The following is a 20,678-nucleotide window of genomic DNA, read 5'->3' on the forward strand; positions in this document are numbered from 1 at the left end:
CTGCTGCTTGCAACTTTGGCGTATATACCTAAACTATCTTTGTTAGCGCTTGTTTGCTGTCGAACCCGATGTTCACAGTAGCTCACTCACTGCCCTACTTTCCTATGCATAATCCTACTCCCATTATACCATGTTCCTCTGCTTTTCATATCACCCTATATTCGACGGACCAGATATCCTTATTTTCTTTCCATTTCACTTCACTGACGCCCATTATATCTAGAGTGAGTCTTTGTATTCCCCTTTTCTGAGTTTCTGGCTTTTCGGCGACGTTAAAGCTTCTAATATTCCGTGCTACGACTTACAGAACGTTAGCTCGTCGTTGTTAATTCGATCTTTTTCTCACGGTCACCTCTCTCTTTGCTGTCGGCTCCCGGAAATCCGAATGGTGGACTAGTCCAGAATCTTTTGCCAATGAAGTGATCCTCACGACACTCTTGCAACTGCGGGCCATATGTCCTGTAGACGCACATTACGCGTCTTTAATGCAGTAGTTTCCATTGCCTTCTGCATTCCCGTGCCGTTAATCATTGCTGATTCTTCCGCCTTTTCGGAGCAGTTTTCTACCTGGAGGGCAAGCGATAGAACTGAATCTCTGTTCGCTTCTCCATCCTCCTTGAGAGGGCAGTTCGCAGAACGAGGGTGACTTCTTGCATCGGAAGTCTACAGTCGCCATTGCTGATTATTTTGATGTAAAATTTAGGCAGTGCAGGGTTCGAACCCAGGTCATTTTGATTCGTAGTCAGAAGACGCTAACCCTTTTTTTTATAAGGTCCGAGAGGGGGGAGGGGTCAGGGGTCGCCTTATATATATATACAACCGGATCCTACCACCGCCACCAGAAGCTTCCGAGTTGTCACATTCTGAGGTCATCAGTCCCTTAGAACTTAGAACTACTTAAACCTAACTAACCTAAGGACATCACACACATCCATGCCCGAGGCAGGATTCGAACCTGCGACCGTAGCGGTCGCGCGGTTCCAGACTGTAGCTTCTAGAACCGCTCGGCTTCTCCGGCCGGCTATCTGGTAAGGATCCTACACCGCTCAGCAGTATTCTAAAAGCGTGGTATCGGTAGTCTCTATCGGCAATCTGTATCGGCAGTCTCCTTAGTATATCTGTTACATTTTCTAAGTCTCCTGCCAATAAGACGCAGTCTTTGGTTAGCCTTCCCCACAACATTTTCTGTGTTCTCCTTCCAATATACGTTCTTCGTAATTGTAATTACTAGGTATTTAGTTGAATTTACGGCCTTTATACTTGACTGATTTATCGTGTAACCAAAGTTCAACGGATTCCTTTGAGCACTCATGTGGATGATCTCACACTTTTCGTTATTTAAGGTCAACTGTCACTTTTCGCACCATTCAGATATTTTTTCTAAACCGTTTTGCAGCTTGTTTTGATCTTCTCATGACTTTATTAGCCGATAAACGACAGGGTCAAATGCAAACAATCTAAGACGGCTGCTCAGATTGTCTCCCAAATTGTTTATATAGATAAGGAACAGCAAATATTCTATAGCGCTTCCTTGGGGAACGCCAGAAATCACTTCTGTTTTACTCGATGACTTTCCGTCAATTACTACGAACTGCGACCTCTTTGACAGGAAACCACGAATCCATTCATATAACTGAGACGATATTCCATAAGCATGCAATTTCACTACAAGCCGCTTGTGTGATACAGGGTCAAAAGCCTTCTGGAAATCCCAAAATACGGAATCGATCTGAAACCCCCTACCAATAGCACTCAACACTTCGTTTGAGTAATGAACTAGTTGTATTTCGCAAGAACGATCTTTTCTAAACCGATGTTGACTGTGTGTCAATAGACCGTTTCCTTCCAGGTACTTCATAAAGTTTAAACACAATATATGTTCCAGAATCCATGTGCATATCGACGTTAATGATCTGGGCCTGTAATTAAGTGAATTACTCCTACTACCTATCTTGAATATTGGTGTGACCTGCGTAACTTTCCAGTCTTTGGGTACGGATCTTTAGTCGAGTGAACGGTCGTATATGATTGTCAAGATGGAGTTAATGCATCAGCATACACTGAAAGGAACCTAATTGGTATACAGTCTGGACCAGAAGACTTGCTTTTATTGAGTGTTTTAAGTTGCTTCACTACTCCAAGGATATTTAATTCTACCTTATTCATGTTGGCAGCTGTTTTTTATTCTAATTCTGGAATATTTACTTCGTCTTCTTGTGTGAAGGCATTTCGGAAGTCTGTGTTTAGTAACTCTGCTTTGGCAGCGTTGTCTTCGATAGTACGTCTATTGTTATCGCGCAGAGAAAGCACTGATTGTTTCTTGCCGCTAACGTACTTCATAGACGACCAGATTCTCTTGGTGTTTTCTGCCGGGTTTCGAGACAAAGATTCGTTGTGGAAACTGTTATAAGCACCTCGCATTGAAGTCCGAGCTAAATTTCGAGCTTCTGTAAAAGATCGCCAATCTTGGGGATTTTGCGTCTGTTTAAATTTGGCATGTTTGTTTCGTTGTTTCTGCAAAAGTTTCTGACCCTTTTATGTACCAAGAATGATCAGCTCCGACGTTTCTTAATTTGTTTGGTATAAATCTCTCAATTGCTGCCAATGCTATTTCTCTGAATTCAAGCCACATCTGATCTACGCTTATATCATTAATTTGGAAGGAGTGCAGTTTGTCTCTCAGGGAGGTGTCAAGTGAATTTTTATCTGCTTTTTTGAATAGGTATATTTTTCGTTTATTTCTGTAGGATTTGGGAGTTACAATATTCAATCTCGCTACGACAACCTTGTGTTCACTAATCCCTGTATCCGTTTCGATGCTCGTTATTAGCTCAGAATTATTTGTTGCTAAGAGGTCAAGTGTGTTTTCACAACCGTTTACTTTTCGCGTGGGCTCATGAATTAACTGTTCGAAATAATTTTCAGAGAATGCGTTTAGCACAATTTCGGATTATGTTATATGCGTAGCTCCGGCCTGTATTTTCGCCAACATATCGAGGGTAAATTAAAGTCACCACTAGCTACTATCGTATGAGTCGGGTCCTTGTATGAAATCAAACTCAAATTTCCGTCGAACCTTTCAGCAACTGTATCATCTGATTTGAGAGGTCGGTAAAAGGATCCAATTATTATTTTATTCCTGTTGCCAACAATGACCTCTGCCCATACTAACTCACAGGAACAATCTACTTCAATTTCTCGACAAGATGAACTACTTCTAACAGCAACAAACACGCCACTGCCAACCGTGTTTAGCCTATCCTTTCGGAACACCGTTAGGTTCTTCGCAACAATTTCGGATGAGCTTATATCCGGCTTTAGCCAGCTTTCAGTGCCTATAGCGATTTGAGCATCAGTGCTTCCTATTAGCGCTTGGAGCTCTGGTACTTTCCCAACACAGCTACTACAATTTACAAGTGTTATATCGATGGTTCCTGTATCTACGTTCTTCTTGTGTTCGGCTTGCACCCTTTGTTTCTGAAGCCCTTCTTGTGTTTCCCCGAGACCCTCAAACCTAAAAAATTGCCCAGTCCACGCCACACAGCCCCTGATACCCATGTAGCCGCGTCCTGCGTATAGTGGTCACCTGATCTATTCAGCGGAACCCGAAACCCAACCACTCTTTGGCGCAAGTCGAGGAATCTGCAGCCTACACGGTCGCAGAACCGTCTGAGCCTCTGATCCAGATCCTCCACTGGTAAAATAGCCGCGGAAGATGTCTTGAAACATTTGAATCCACTGATCTCCCATAGAGGAATATAAGGCGTTGTAGAATTACTTCGGTAAGCCGTGTGGTACTGTTCAGGGCGCCGCGTGCTAAGGCCGCTGCTAAGTCTTTAGCAATTACATGAGGCAGCAGGGCATCCTCCTGCGCCACTACTCTGGGTGTAGGCAAATCGCGCAGGATACCTTCATCCTCGCAGACGGTCCGCAGGTCCTCAGCATAAAACGCCCTATAATGCTGGATGAATGCTGCAGTGATGGCACACTGTGTCGACCCGTCCGTCCGCTGCTATCTCTACTGATGTTATAAGTTGGCGCTTGGTGTGGCGTCCCTCAGGTGACTTGGCATATGGATGTCGTTTTGGTGGGGATGATATCGCGTGTCCTCTCCCGAACTCGGGCTCCGTTAAGCTGTTCCGCGGTGAGACGGAGTAGGCATGCCTTGATACGATTAACTTCTATCTGCGGGTCTCGTGATGGCGGCCATATCAATAGTTCCCTCAGAACTGTATAAGAAAATTCCGACAACACCCAATTCTAGAACGCTCTCTCACGGCCGTATGCAATGAGCGTCCGTCGGAGAGCCGGTTTGGCGCGGTCAAGCCACCAATGTAAGGTGCAAGGATGGACATGCAGATTCCAGAGGCAGCAGCCCCACGCAGCAGCGATCTCAAGCAGACATGCGTTCTCGTACAGATAGGAAACGTTCAGCGTCCATGGACCGCACCTTCAGTATGTGCTTTATTGGGGGATTGTGACCGACCAGATGTATGCCAAAGGGTCGGTGAAGGCTGTCAGCGACAGTTTCGCGTCCCTTGTCAGGGCTCGGAGTCATTGGGAGACGTATATCCGGTCGAGGCGGCTGGGGGGAGTGATCAGTGAAGTGTGCATAGCCACAACAGTCCCCATGGAGGAGAGGCTACGTGTCTTAAAGTGCCAGATCCTGCATGAGTGCCTGCAGTGGCGGGCAGGTAGAGTAGTGCTGCCATTGGACCGCTGGCTGCAGGACACTATTAAAATCGTGGCCTATGACGTAGTGTACTTGAAACGTCCCCTTTGAAAAATTATACATGACTGTGTTTAAACTGATACACAATATTTTTAGCGCAACGCAATCTGACTTTAAAAAATCCCTACAAAAGAATGGCCCTGACTAACATTAACCTATACCTTTAACAAATCACTTACCTCACAAAAATCTTCGTTACTCAAGCTACAGCAATACAGCGAGCGCCACTACTGTCAGCTAAATAAAAGATTCAAACTACTGAAGGCACTAACTACTGATATGCATAGTTAGCAAATGAAAGATTTTGATAGAGACCAAACAATGTATTTACCTTACTAGTGTTCAAAAGTCATAATATATATAGCAGTTCATGACAACCAGTCTTACAAATTTCAAAACTCCGCCATCTCTCTCCCCACATCCACCACTGCTGGCGGGTCACCTCCAACTGCCCAGCGCTACGCGCTGTTAACATCCAACTGCCCAACACTACAATGGCAGACAACAAAGCAAACTGGCGACAGACTGCACACAGCACAGCCAGTGATTTTCATACAGAGCGCTACGTAACGTTGCCAATAAGAAAACATAAACAGCCTTCTTACATAGCCCCCATGCTCCCCACAAAAAATTTTACAAATTGTTTTGGGCAGTGGCCAATAGTGATTTGATAAAATTTTTCATAATTACAATAACAAAGAAATCAAATGCACACACTTATTGATACAATGTTGGTCAAAAGCTAAAATTTTCTCACAGCCAATAAAGACAGTCCTGATCATTCATCACAGTAAAATTGCAGTGTTTTTTTTTTTTCTCAAAGTCTGAGCTGTAAAAGAAAATGCACACGGAAGTAGTGGATTTCCATGCAGTCTTGAAGAAGTAGTGTTGTCCTTCCAACGGAAAGACAGTGCTGACTCTTGACATGCAGACAGGTATTGGTCCACAACAGAGCAAACCCACAGCAGAGTCAGTCGAAATTTTGAAGAGTATTGGTAAGTAGGTCATCACAGAGCAGACCCACTGCAGTCCTGGTAGAGATTATGGTATTGGTGGGCTACCAGAGGTGCAGACCCACTGTAGTCCTTGTAGAAATAATGGTATTGATGAATCATCAAACGTGTAGACCCACTGTAGTCCTTGTAGAGATGGCCAGCAGCCATTTGCTGCGACTGTGGAGGTGCACAATCACCTTCGAAGAGTCTTGTGGACAACATGGCAAGTCCATAACCACCACTTGTGCACTCACAAAGTTTTTGGAATTGTCCTTAGAACCAGCAATGCTGCTATCCAGTCCCTTGCTGAATTATTAACACACGTGTAAACACTAACAGTCCCTACTTCTCACATATTGTCCATATACTATGACCAACAGAAATGTGTGCAGTGAAATGGAACTTACAAATTACTTAATTCGATGAACTGGTGTCAATTACAATTCTATAACATAAGAATACATTAACAAAGGTACAAAATACATCATTAAAAACGTAATAATACAGATAACATTTGTAGTAATACAGGCTTTACAAGACAATAGAAATAAACATATACATCAGTGTTACAGGAATTATGAGATAAGTAGATACATAAAAGATCAGAATAAATTTTGAAACATCAACTTCACACATGAGCATTAAAACAAAACAGAATAAATAATGTCTAAACATCTTTACAAAGTAAATAACATAGTATTAATGCCAGTTATATTTGAGGATAACAGTATTTCTCATCATAGTGAATGTAGCTTAGTATTAGAAGAGAAAAAAAATTCTATGAAACAGTACACAGACAGGAAGAAAACAAATACGCAAGGGTACGCAAACACATAGTGAGATAACACAAAAGGAAAGGACAGGGTTCGTTTTCAGTATAACATTTGGTACTGCAGTCCAACCCAAAACTTCATTCCATAGATCTTTTTTTTTCTTATTTCAACATCTGTTTCCACCAAAAAAATCCTATCCAAGCATGCTTTCTGTACTCTGTTCACATCCTCTTTCAAAAATAGTTTTTCTCCACTGTACACTACTTCTATGGCTAAACCATTTTCTTATAGCTTCTCAATGCATTTCTTCCAATCCATCATAGTTAGTTTCTTATATAGTCTACCCCCTCTTAAGCTAACTTAAATCTACTGAGCTCAGATGCTAAACTAAGGAACGAGGCAATGCAGCAGCACAAAACAATTAACACAAACAGCAATGATAAAAAATACAAATGGCAAAGCAAGCAGCATAAATTAGCAAAGCAAATGCAATATTACAACTAATATAAGGCAATGTGCAGCAAACAAGAAAAATAAATCAGTAGTAAAACTAGATTAACAGATTAATACAAGTGAAATTTAATAACACTATGCCTGGCAAACAGCAGCAGCAAATGCAATAACTTATATCTAATCATGAAAAAGCTCAAGCAGAAAAAATATTACAGTAAAGATGGCCAAGTCTAATACCTATGTCACATCTTAACACTAGAGTGATGCATCACTGTAACTCGCTTAGCAGACAAGTTACCAAGTCACTGACAAAAATTATGTATGCAATTCCTGTGAAGTGGAAATGTCTTTTTGTGCTCCCTCATTTTTTTGGAGTACATCCATCATTAAGTTATTTTTTACTGGATCTGTAGACATAAAATATTTATATTACTACATCTACAAAATTTTATTTTAACCAATGCTGCAGTGCAGCTAGGAACTAGATATTAAACAAAATAGGCAAAGCAAGTTGTGAAACGTCATTCACTAGCCATATGGCATTTCATAATGCAGTAAACTATCTTTCAACTAGCAAGACAATAGACATGAAATGTTTCTCATCATTTCATTTCAGTAAATATCATAAATTAAGAACTCTACAATGTAATCATGTTTTCAAGTTTGAGGGTGTCGTATTTACGATGCTTTCTACAAAGGAATGTCAACAGCGAGGAAAATGGCCTCTTTTTGTTTTCTTCTCCACCTGTGCCTCTGAAAGGCACACACTAATAGCTTTTTTCCAGGCATCTGTCGTGCAGCTGGGTGCCCACGACGCATTACGTGAAGGTGGTCACTTAACTTTCTTTCCGAAATATTTACAACACCAGTTTGCACTACAGTGGCAGTCTCATATACAAAATTTCATGGGTCGAGAATTTGCATTGCAAATGTGTAGAAACAAAATCTTATGAATGTAACAGTGTCCAAAAAATTTTCGCCGGCATTGTGATACATTCACGCATTTACACACATTTCATAAATCTTAAAGTACGATTCTTGGTTTCCAACATCCTTTTTCACACGTCAGAGTCACTAACCACTATTCATTACTCCTTACCTTATTACACATATACGTAGTCGTCGACATGTCAATCTTGCGACGACAGTTCAATATTTCATCGTAATAAATACATAGCATAATCAAATTCCTCATATAGCATCAGATTATTGATCATAAACATACCTCAACAGCATAATACACATCGTCGTCGTAAAAATAACATCATAATACCTCAGTCAAATCTCAAAAACGCCGTAGCTTTCTGCAATAATGTCAAAATGTAAAAAAATTCTCTGCTCATTTCAATAGTGTCATCTACCTCAAATGTAGTTTAAAAATCATGATCCCATACCAAATACATCATTCAAAGCTCTCATAGTATCACAATGGTTCTGAAAAAATATGAACAATTCACAAAGTACAGTCTAAATACAGTTTCATAAGTGTGAAGTTATCCAACTGTGTAATTATGTAAACATCTGTCACTGATGTAGTAAAAAAAATGTTTGTCTCTCAGTTAAATGATCAGGTAGCTGTGTAATTTGTGTGTTAGAGAAATATGGTACCGATGTGTAAAGTTGTATAAGCAAATACCATATTAGCTAGGGCTCCTTGTGCTTGCCAAACACATGGTACACAAAGTAAGCGTGTACCCCCCTGAAGATTAATGTAATTATACCCTCAGGTGTTACAGATCACAGCAATGGAATGAAATGTATCACAGAAAAGCCTTGTATCATTGTACTTCAAATATCTTAAAAAAATAAATGTTTTAAGTGCAAAATTAATCACTCAAATAGGTGTACTGTAGCGCTAAACTGTGTCTCATGTTGTAAGATAATCTCTGTGGAAGCCTCGTAGTTATCGTCCTGCGAAAGCTAAGTTCTGCAGAAGTCAATGTACTTACCTCATGATAAACAAAAGTGAAATGTTTTGCCTATAGATATCTTAGTTATTACGCTTATTGCCATGATGAAGAAAGTACTGTGCTGTAACGTATTGTTGTGCTACAGAAAAGGCAGTCTCATTGTAGCTATACCACAAAAGTTACTACTAAAATATGTTTTACTATCCAGAATAATACAGAAAACTGTGCAGATATAAAACAGAAACACCTCAAAAGCAACATTGTAAATTGTCACTCATTAGTAGCGTCGTGATAAAATCGTGTAGCTGTCACATAAACTAACTACTGTGTCATCTGGTATCTCACTGAAAGTACTTTAAATCCAGAATTTATTTTCAAGTAAACCAAAATGTTGCATGAAAATCTCATTAGCAGTGCCGGTATATGTTCTAAGTATGTGAGCCTTATAGTCGTTACGTGATCGTGCAACTAACAAGCAAGAATGTACAAATAACAACACTGTGTCGTCTGTTCACTATAACAATGCATTCGTAATTTCTGTTTAAATAAGTTCTCTTGGTTCTTGACTGGATATTTCACTTCAAACACTGTTGCATGTTAACAGATTCTAAGTCTGACAAAGCATACTGGTAATGTAAAGTGAAAAGTTTTATGGCAAAGTTAAAAAGCAGATTATCTTTCAATAAACGGTTTTACATGTGAAATGTGGTGTAAACCTTTACTCTTCCTAGTATGCAGAGTTTCAACTTCAACGCAATTATCATGTGGTATACGTCGGATTCTGTAAGGTCCATTGTAAACTAGAAAGAATTTGTGACTCAAGTGTTTCTTCTTATGTGACAATGAATGAGCTTTAATGAGAACTTACTGACCAATATATAATTTCTTTGCATTTGCTTTACCGTGTAGTTTTCTCCTTTTGTCTGCTGCAGATTTTATATTTATAATAGCCAAATCAATTATGTCTTTGTGTCGAAGTTTACGTGTATTCGGGAAAGGTACAAGCTCTCTGATTCTGTTCGATGGTTCTTCATTCTTTAGTACAAGAGTAGGTGGTAAAGCAGTGGAGTCGTGAGGCATTTCATACAGCTCGTTTTGAAATAAGTGTAAATATCTGTCCCAATGCTGATGTTTTCTGTGACAATAAAGTCTGCAAAGCTTATTGATTTCTTTCATAATCCGTTCAGACGGGTTACAATGTGGTGAGTAATATGAAATAAAAACAGGTTTCATTTTATGATTGCCCGCATCTCGTGGTCGTGCGGTAGCGTTCTCGCTTCCCACGCCCGGGTTCCCGGGTTCGATTCCCGGCGGGGTCAGGGATTTTCTCTGCCTCGTGATGGCTGGGTGTTGTGTGCTGTCCTTAGGTTAGTTAGGTTTAATTAGTTCTAAGTTCTAGGCGACTGATGACCTCAGCAGTTGAGTTGCATAGTGCTCAGAGCCATTTGAACCATTTGAGCCATTTTATGATTCCGAAGCATGCGTGACCAAACACCAGATCGGAATTGCGGTCCGTTATCTGAAATGACTTAACTAACGTGTCCAACTTCACGTAAGAAACTTTTAACAAAGGCGTTGGATACAGACCGTCCAGTGGCTTTACGTAACGGAGTGAAAGAAACAAATTTTGAAGTAAGTTCAACAGCGACTGTACGAAAATCCATTAGATGTTCTGACAAGCGGTCCCAAGAGATCAACAGCAGCAAATTCTTTTCATTTAGAAGGAATGATAGGAAACAACGGAGCACGATGTGAGATAGTAGATGGTTTCGCCTTTTGACGCAGTTTACAAATAGACAAGACTCTTCGAATTCTCTTTTCCATATTGTTAAAATAACAAGTCGTTCGAAGAATATGATAACATTTTCGTGGACCAAAATGTGCGTAGCTGAAATGAATGTACCAAATGAGCTTATTATCAAAATCGTCTGGAATGCAAAGTACCCATAGCTTGTCATCAACAGTGCAGCGTTTGAAGAGTATGTTGTTTCTAACCAGGTAATAATGCCGAATCTGTGTGTGTGTCTTTTCATTCCATTTGCATTTGATGTCTTTCCATATCGGATCTTTACCTTGTTCATGAGCAATGTCCTTTAAAGATGTGGTGATGAAGTTTTCAAAGGCGACTTTCTGAACGTAAAGAATACTGAAATTTTTCTGGAGGTTGCCTTCTGTGTTACTTTTCTCAAGCCCAGCCGGTGCGCGTGACAGTGCGTCCGCAACAATGTTCTCCTTGCCGGGAATGTAGACTATTGTGAAGCGGAATTCTTGCAGAAACAATGCCCAACGTTTTAACCTGTCATGATTTAATTTTGAAGACATAAGAAATTGTAATGCATGATGATCACTGTATACTTTTACGTGCTTACCAGAAAGAAAGAAACGGAATTTGTTAAATACCCAAACGATAGCTAAAGCTTCTAATTCAGTAACGGAATAATTTTTTTCAGATTTTGTTAGCACTCGGCTAGCAAATGCAATGGTTTTCTGAACAGTAGTGTCATTTTCTATGGCTTCTTGAAATAAATGGGCACCAAGACCGACTTTAGAAGAATCCGTGCTAAGGCAGAAATCTTGTGACAGATCTGGATGAGCTAGTATTGGCGCGTTAAGTAGCGATTCTTTCAAAGAATTGAATTCCAACTGTGCTTGTTCGTCCCAGTTCCAAATAGTATTTTTTCCAGTGAGAGAACAAAGTTTTGGTGTAACTAGAATTTGCATATTCAGAAAACGACGGTAAAAATTTACAAGACCTAGAAAACTGCGGACTTGTTTTTTTGTGGATGGAACTGGAATGGCTCTTACTGCTTCTAACTTTTCAGGATCCGGCTGAATACCTTCAGAAGAAATAATATGTCCCAAAAACTTCACCTTTGTCCTACCACATTCAGACTTTTCCAAGATAACTGTAATTCCAGATTCTGCAAAAATATGTAACACACTGTTGAGGATGCGATTGTATTGTTCCCATGAGGCTTCTGCTATCAGAATATCGTCCACATATAAGGTGATGTGACATTTTAAGAACTCAGGTAATATGGAATTTAGCCCGCAAATGAATGCTGCCAAAGAAATGTTCAAATCAAAAGGAAGTTTTCGAAACTGATAACAAACGCCGAAAAAAAGGAAAGCTGTGTATTTTCTACATTCTGGATGAAGTTCGATCTGATAAAAGCTGGATCTGAGATCAATAGAAGACAACACTTTTACGCCATTAAAATTTTGAAGAAGTTCTTCCATCGTTTGCGGCCTGTCTGTTTCAGGAATGATGATAGTATTGATTTGTCTCGAATCCAAGACAAGCATGATCGATCCATTTTTCTTCTCAACAACATGTAATGGATTGTTGTATGAGCTTACTGCAGGCTCAATAATGCCTTCGTGAAGCATAGATTGTATTTCTGTTCTAACACGGTCCCTATAATGTGCTGGAATTACGTATGGTCTAACACAAAATTTAGTATGCTCACGAACACGAAATTGGTATTGAAATCCCTTGATTGTCCCTGTTTTGTGAGTAAAAACTGTGGAATGTCTTGTAAAATCTCAAAAAGGTCCTGCCTATCAATGTCATTACAGTTCTCAATTGTTTGAATTTAATTCTGAATTAACTCATCAGTATCAAATACGCCGTCGATATCATCCCTGTCAGTACTTGCAGAGTGATTATTAGTGTCAAGTTTCGTCGAAAATTCCGAACTGTTGTCTAGCAGAAGGTAAACCGGTTAATTTCCTCGTCATGGCTTGAGAGCCAATCTTCAGATTTCAAAGCAATTGACTTATCTTCTTTCTCTAAACTTATTTCAGCATCGTGAAAGTTTAAGATTGCTTTGTATTCATTCAAAAAGTCTACTCCCAATATAATTTCCGTCGACAATAATGGAACAATAAGAAAGTTCATAGAGAAGCTGTGGCTTTGACAAAAGAATTCTAAGTTGGTTTGTTGGCGTACATCTACACTTTTTCCAAAGTTTGCACCTTGTAATTTAATCTTACGTAATGGAAGTGTGGGACAATCGTTCGATTTGTTGCATTTGCTAAAGGCTGTTTCACTAATTAATGAAATGGGACTGCCAGAGTCAAGTACTGCCGTAAATTTTACGTCATTTACTGTAATGTGAATCACAGGATATGCAATGTTGTTATGTTTTACGTCGTGCTCCTGGAGTAAGGTGTCCGTAATGTCTTCCATTTTTACGTAATTACTAGCTACGCAGCTGCGTCGTCAGTTTCATAAGTACGTTTTGTGGCTGCCAGCGGTATGAGTCATTGCCTATTGTGTCTTTGTTGACGCGTCGTTATTGGGATTTGGAGACCTAACTTCTACAAATTCACCTTGTCGAGAGGGCCCTGCTCTTTTTGAATCCCGCCAGTTCTGTTGCAATTCAGGTCTGTCGTTACGATTATATCGTCTGTCGTCATGTCGGTAGATTCCATAGTTTCTTTCTTGTCGGTCACGTGGTGGAGGACTTCTCCCTGAATCGTAACTGCGCGCTGGTCCGTTGCGTCTAAAGTTATTCTGTCTCCCTTGATAATATTTATTTTGGTTCCCATATTGTCTGTTTCTCTGATTGTCTCTGTGATAGTCATTACCGTGGAGAGGTGATCTTTCCCTGTAGTTATTACTACTCTGCCAACGGTTGTCATACGGGTGGTGTCTGTTTTGGTCACGATTTGTGTTGTAAGGATAGCTTTGTCGTGTCCAGTTCTTATACTTTCATCGCGGAATTGCGACGGATGTGACCTGTAATTGTTGTGTTCCTGTTTTCGCGTTCCGCGACTATCAGTGTGAATTTCTAATTCTTGTAAGAGTCCCTGAAAAGCTTCAATGTCGTCTTTGCAACGTCCTGCCAAAATAATATGTCGTAAATGTTCAGGTAATTTGATTAAGCAAATGTGGATGAGTTCTGAGGGGCTGTATGAGTTTGACAGGTACTGATTCTTGTGCAACATGTCTTCAAAATATTTCACAAGATTGGAAAATTCAGATTGTTCGAAATGTTTCATCATTATGATGATATGTTTTACTCGTTCTTGTGTAGCTTGAGACCAATATGCTGAGAGGAAGGCATGGTAAAATTCTCCTTCACTGTGACAATCGTGAATGACCGATCGCATTCTTACAGCTGGTTCATTCTCTAAGTAGCCACACATAAATTCTAATCTGTGCTCTAATGACCAGTTCGGAGGAAAACAATGAGAGAATTGATGGAGCCATGCTTGTGGATGAATGTCGTTGCCAGAATTCTTAAATGTTTTGAATTTACGTGTAGTAATGATCAGCTTATAGTCAACATCATCATGTCGGCGAGTCACATGTCAGTCATTGTTACGTCGTTTCGGCGGTTCCATCTCAAAATTTGGTGTGCCTTGCCAATTTCTTTCATAATTTCCGAAGCGTCCTGTGTTATTATTTTGTGGTTGTTCCGTATTTCCAAGTCCCTCTTCCCGTGTTGGAGCGCGAGTGTCCTCTGAAATATGTAATTTTTGTATTACTTGTGTCAGCTGATCACTTCCCGGATTTCTCTTTGGTGTTGCGTATTAGTTTGATTCTGATTTTGTTTGAATTTCCTAATTTGTTCTCACTCTTCTGTGTCATTAAAGACTACCGGTTTTGTGTCATTCAGATTATCATCTACCTTCGTAGATAAATTATTTCGCTGATCCGAAAGTTCAACTACTTTCTCTGATAATGAACTAATTTCCTCCATGTGTCTTTCTACTGTGTCCTTTAAGTTTTCCTGAGTTTTTGCAAGTTGCGTAACCGAATCGGTAGATGCAACTGAGTCAATTTTAGCTTGCAAGGTCTCATGATTTTCATGAACAATAGTTGGCAGTTCTTTTATGGCTGCTTTTTGATTCTGTAATGCATTTTCATGCCGCGAAAAAATAGGTTGAAAATGCTCACAAATTTGTGTTTTTACGTCGTTACAGACTTTTTGACATTACGATTCGATTTTATGTAACTCAGTAGTTAAATCTTCACGTGTTTGTTCAATCGTGGTGCGAAGATTTTGTTCCATTGCGTCTAACTGTTGCTGTGTTTGTCTCTGATGTTGTTCCATTGTGTCTAACTTTTGAAGATTTAGTTCCATTGTGTCTAACTTTTGAAGATTTTGTTCCATTATGTCTAACTTTTGAAGCTTTTGCTGTGTTTGTCTCTGATTTTGTTCCATTGTGTCTAACTTTTGAAGCTTTTGTCCCATTTGTTGCATTAATTGTAGTAACATGTTCCTCAGTGCTTTTCGGCAGTGAATTTGCACCGGCAACATTCACATTTTGACAAGCGAAAAATGTGTCTTGACTCATTTGAGAAAACGGTGAGAACCCAAAACCTAAGTCTACAGTATTTGCAATATTGTGTTCTGTCATTCTCGATTCCTGAGGCGACCTGTTGCCGACCGATCGATCGATAATGCTTCCCTGTTCACTACCTGTTTAACTGTCTACACCATTATTTGACGCCCACTCCATTTCCCTATGCACAGTTACCTACTACTTTGAATGTCTGTTAATTCATTACACAGCGGTGCTGGTAAGCTACGCTCGTCGTCACTATTATTTCTCTATTTACTTTGGAGCCTAGTGTTACGTTTTTCACACGTCATTATTGTCACAATATTTCACACGATAACACAGAAAATAAGAGAACACATTAACATAGCGCCGAAAATAATATCTAGTTAATTGCAAGCTGCGAAATACTTGGTGCAAATTTACATGCATGCCACACCTGTTTTACTGTACAACAATGAAAGACTGCAACTACAAAGGAGATTCTCTCTACAACTACGCGCTAGCAATAAACAATAGCTACACTAATTACACAAACTACAAGGGAAAAAAAAATCAGAAGATTCCAGTGAGGTATCTCGGCTAAGGGTCGACATATGAAACGTCCCCTTTGAAAAATTATACATGACTGTATTTAAACTGACACACAATATTTTTACCGCAACGCAATCTGACTTTCAAAAATCCCTACAAAAGAATGGCCCTGACTAACATTAACCTATACCTTTCACAAATCACTTACCTCACAAAAATCTTCGTTACTCAAGCTACAGCAATACAGCGAGCGCCACTACTGCCAGCTAAATAAAAGATTCAAACTACGGAAGAGGCTAACTACTGATAGGCATAGTTAGCAAATGAAAGATTTTGATAGAGAACAAACAATGTATTTACCTTACTAGTGTTCAAAAGTCATAATATATATAGCAGTTCATGACAACCAGTCTTACAAATTTCAAAACTCCGCCATCTCTCTCCCCACATCCACTACTGCTGGCGGCTCACCTCCAACTGCCCAGCGCTACGCGCTGTTAACATCCAACTGCCCAACACTACAATGGCAGACAACAATGCAAACTGGCGACAGACTGCACACAGCACAGACAGTGATTTTCATACAGAGCGCTACGTAACGTTGCCAATAAGAAAACATAAACAGCCTACTTACATACTGTATTCCCATTCAGGAGTGGACTAGTTTCGTCGGAATAAAAGGTATTTCTTTCGCAAGGTGAGGTTCCTTTAGAGCACGTACACGTTGACTATACGGACGATTCCCACAGCAATGGCAAGGCGTTGTGCAGAAGGCAGATATGTGATGTCCGATGTTGTACGTCTTGTACCCATAAATGTTCAATTGTAGCTCCAGGTGGACTTCTTGTAGGAGCCTGTCGTGGAACATGTGTGTTTTGATCAATATTGTATGCCGTTGACGTTGTTCATACCTACATTGTAGGATTGGGACATCTTAATGTGGAGTATGTAGATGCAAATGGTGGCCATTTGGTGGTAATGGGCCGCTTGACTAGCCATTCTGGTGGCAGGCATGGTTAACGCGATCTTACTGAGGGTGCTAGCCTCTCCCCAAGTGGGGCGTCAGTCCCGCGTGGCGGAGGAGCGTCACGGGGATATTGTGTGTCTTCTGCATCCATTTCAGTAGCTCAGTCACAGAGCGAGTAAGGCGTCGGTAACGGCGTTTCTTGCATTCGGCTGGTCTTTATCACAAGGGGCGTTGGTCGTGGGAATGTCTGGGGTCGGCGAGGCCGCTGTTCTGTCCGTGGCGTCGGATGCCTGCCTTATGGCGGTACTGGTAGTCTGTTGGCATCGACGAGTTACAGACGGTGTCGGCAGCTTGCTGCCTGACTCCAACCTTTTGATTCTCTTCTGTCGAGAAGTGACGTTTCTTATGACGCTTCTGTGACCGTTGTTTCTGGGACCATTTGTCCACCCACGTCGAAGGGCTGGGGTCAGCACATTCGGCCATGAGGCTGGCGTCTCGAACCGACACCCCGGTACAGCGACGATGGTGGTGGTGGTGGCAGGCGTCGTCCTGAAAGGGCGTCTCGTCGCGCGGCGCCGCCGCCATGGCGTCATCAGCATTGAGCTCGCGGCCGCTTGAGGCTGCGTCACTGGCATAGCGTTTGTGCACATCAGCTGCACCGCTTCCACGTACATAAGAGGTAACGCAGTCGGCACCACTGTCTGTACTGATTTCGTACGTTGTAGTACTTATTTCGTACGTTGTACCTGGACAAGGCAGCGCTGGAGGTAGTTTGATCGGATGTGGCCTGCAGCCGGCACACGTCCGCGGTTGTCCATCATAGCCGGCCGCGGTGGTCTCGCGGTTCTAGGCGCGCAGTCCGGAACCGTGCGACTGCTACGGTCGCAGGTTCGAATCCTGCCTCGGGCATGGATGTGTGTGATGTCCTTAAGTTAGTTAGGTTTAAGTAGTTCTAAGTTCTAGGGGACTGATGACCACAGCTGTTAAGTCCCATAGTGCTCAGAGCCATTTGAACCATTTTTGTCCATCATAAATAACGATGGCTCGGCAACCACCGCTGAACACGTACGACGGCACGTGTTTGCCGAGTTCCTTGCGTACCTCTCGGACGCCATTGAGAACGTAATAAGTTTCGTAGGGGTTCCACTTTCTTCTATGTAGCTTCGGTCCGTGCCACACGGCAGTAACGCGTCAGTGATGAGTGCGGCCAGGCCTTCGAATGGCAGTGTGTATATGTGCACAGTAGGCACCCCCATACTCGCGTGCTCCACGGTTACCGTGCTGACGTTACCGTCAGTATGGTGAAAACTGTAGACTTTGGTGGAACGTCGGACTAGGTCGACACACGCCTCTTCTTTCTTCATCTTGAGGTAGACTGTACTGGAAGTGATAGGTAGATTGATGCTTATCAGCTCGTGGGGATCGACATGCATGTTGTCTCTCAAAAACTGTTCGATTTCATAAGCCATGGGACTCACATAGGAATCGTCGGAGAGTTTCAAAGTCTCCTGGTGGTAAAAAAACTGTTCGATTTCATAAGCCATGGGACTCACATATGAATCGTCGGAGAGTTTCAAAGTCTCCTGGTGGTAAAGAAACTTCATGTCTACTAAGAGCTCGAAATCACAACAACGAACGTAGTACCTCGCGCAGCCACTAAACAGACACCACGCCTGCGGAGCGCTGTGCGTCCGAGCCATCTTGCGGCTGAAAGCTGACTAGTCTAGACTACAGGTCAAGCTCAAACTATACCTCTAGCATACAGAAGGCCTCTGCACTCATCACCATCATGAAATACAGTTCTGATATGAAACTTCCTGGCAGACTAAAACTGTGTGCCGAACCGAGACTCGAACTCGGAACCTTTGCCTTTCGTGGGCAAGTACTCTACCGCCTGAGCTACCCAAGCACGACTCAGACCCGGTCCTCACAGATTTACTTCTGCCAGCACCTCGTCGAAGTTGGGAGGGCAGGAGACGAGGCACCAGCAGAAGTAAAGCTGTGAGGACGGGGCGTGAGTCGTGCTTGGGTAGCTCAGACGGTCATCTAAATTTGATCCTATTGCCAGCAACGTAGCTCAGCGTGTTCGGCCAGAGCGTTAGCTGGCCTCTGTAATTAAAAAATTGAGTTAATGGATCAACGAAGAACTTCAACAAGTGTCATATGACGTTCGCCTCTAGCAAATACAACGATCAGTTACGAACAAAAACGATACAAAAAAAAAACAACCGCAGAGCACTTGCCCACGAAAGGCAAATGTTCCGAGTTCGAGTCTCGGCCAAGCACACAGTTTTAATCAGCCAGGAAGTTTCATATCAGCGCACATTCCGCTGCAGAGTGAAAATCTCATTCACGAAATACAGTGTTTGCAACATTATTTTCCCGAATACGCTCCTACCATACAAAATGGAGCCAATTAAGGCAATGGTTAGATGAATGTCGTTATCCAGAACAAGAAGTTTCATCCAACAACTATGTGCTGCAAAAAGTAATGCTAACCTTGATGTTACGTATTGTAAGTAGGCTGTTTAGGTTCTTATATTGGTAACGCCACGTAGCGCTCTGTATGAAAATCACTGGCTGTGCTGTGTGAAGTCTGTGGCTGGTTTGCATTGTTGTGTGCTATTGTAGTGTTGGGCAGCTGGATGTTAACAGCTGGACGTGTGTCCATCAGAAACTGTACATTTGTAAGAATGGATGTCAAGAACTGCTATATATATTATGACTTTTGAACACTATTAAGGTAAATACATTGTTTGTTCTCTATCAAAATCTGTCATTTGCTAACTATACCTATTAGTAGTTAGTGCCTACAGTACTTTGAATCTTTCATTTAGCGGGGAGTAGTGGCACTCGGTTTATTGCAGTAGTTCGAGTAACGAAGATTTTTGTGAGGTAAGTGATTTGTGAAAGGTATAGGTTAACGTTAGTCAGGGCCATTCTTTTGTAGGGATTATAGAAAGTCAGACTGCGTTGCGCTAAAAAATATTGTATGTCAGTTTAGTGTTGATCAGAATAGGTAAAGAGCTAAATGTCTGAGTACGTTCAGTTTTGCTCAGCTCTTTGAAAATCAAATAATGTAAGAGATTTACCAGCACAGTAATTCAATAATTTTTCTAAGGGGACGTTTCATATGACGACCCTTAGCAGAGGATATCCCACTGGAATCTTCTGAGTTTTTTCTTGTAGTTTGTGTAATTAGTGTAGCTATTGTTTATTGCTAGCGCGTAATTACAGAGAGAATTTCCTTTGTAGTTGTAGTTTTCCATTGTTGTACAGTAAAACAGTTGTGGCATGCATCTACATTTGCACCAAGTATTTCGCAACTGCGCTTGCATTTAACGAGATATTACTTTCAGTGCTGTGCTAATGTGTTTTCTTGCTTTTGCTCGTCAAATTGTGCTTTTCTTTTGATATCTTGTGAAATACGTGATAATTATGGCGTGTGAAAAACGTAACACTAGGCTCCAAATTAAATTGAAAAATGATAGTGACGACGAACGTAGCTTATCGGCACCAACGTGTAATGAATTTTCAGACATTCAAAGTAGTATTTTGGTAATTGCGCATAGGGAAATGGAGCGGGCGGCAAATAATGGTGTAGACAGTGAAACAATTAGTAAATAGGGAAGCATTATCGATCGATCGGTCGGCAACAGCTCGCCTCAGGAATCCGAAATGACAGGACACAATCTTGCAAACGCTGTAAATTCAGTTTTTGTGTCCTCACCGTTTTCTCAAATAAGTCAAGACACATTTTCTGCTTGTCAAAATGTGAATGTTGCCGGTGCAAATGCACTGCCGAAAAGCATAGAGGAACAGATTCCAGACACTAATACATTATTATTGCAATTAATGCAACAAATGAAACAAAATCAGAGAAAAACACAGCAAAAGTTAGACACAATGGAACAAAATCTTCAAAAGTTAGACACAATGGAACAAAATCTTCAAAAGTTATACACAAGGGAACAAAATCTTCAAAGGTTAGACGCCACGCTTGAACAAACACGTGAAGAT

The sequence above is a fragment of the Schistocerca serialis genome, chromosome 5, assembly GCF_023864345.2.
Source record: "Schistocerca serialis cubense isolate TAMUIC-IGC-003099 chromosome 5, iqSchSeri2.2, whole genome shotgun sequence".
In the NCBI taxonomy this organism is placed as follows: Eukaryota; Metazoa; Arthropoda; class Insecta; order Orthoptera; family Acrididae; genus Schistocerca; species Schistocerca serialis.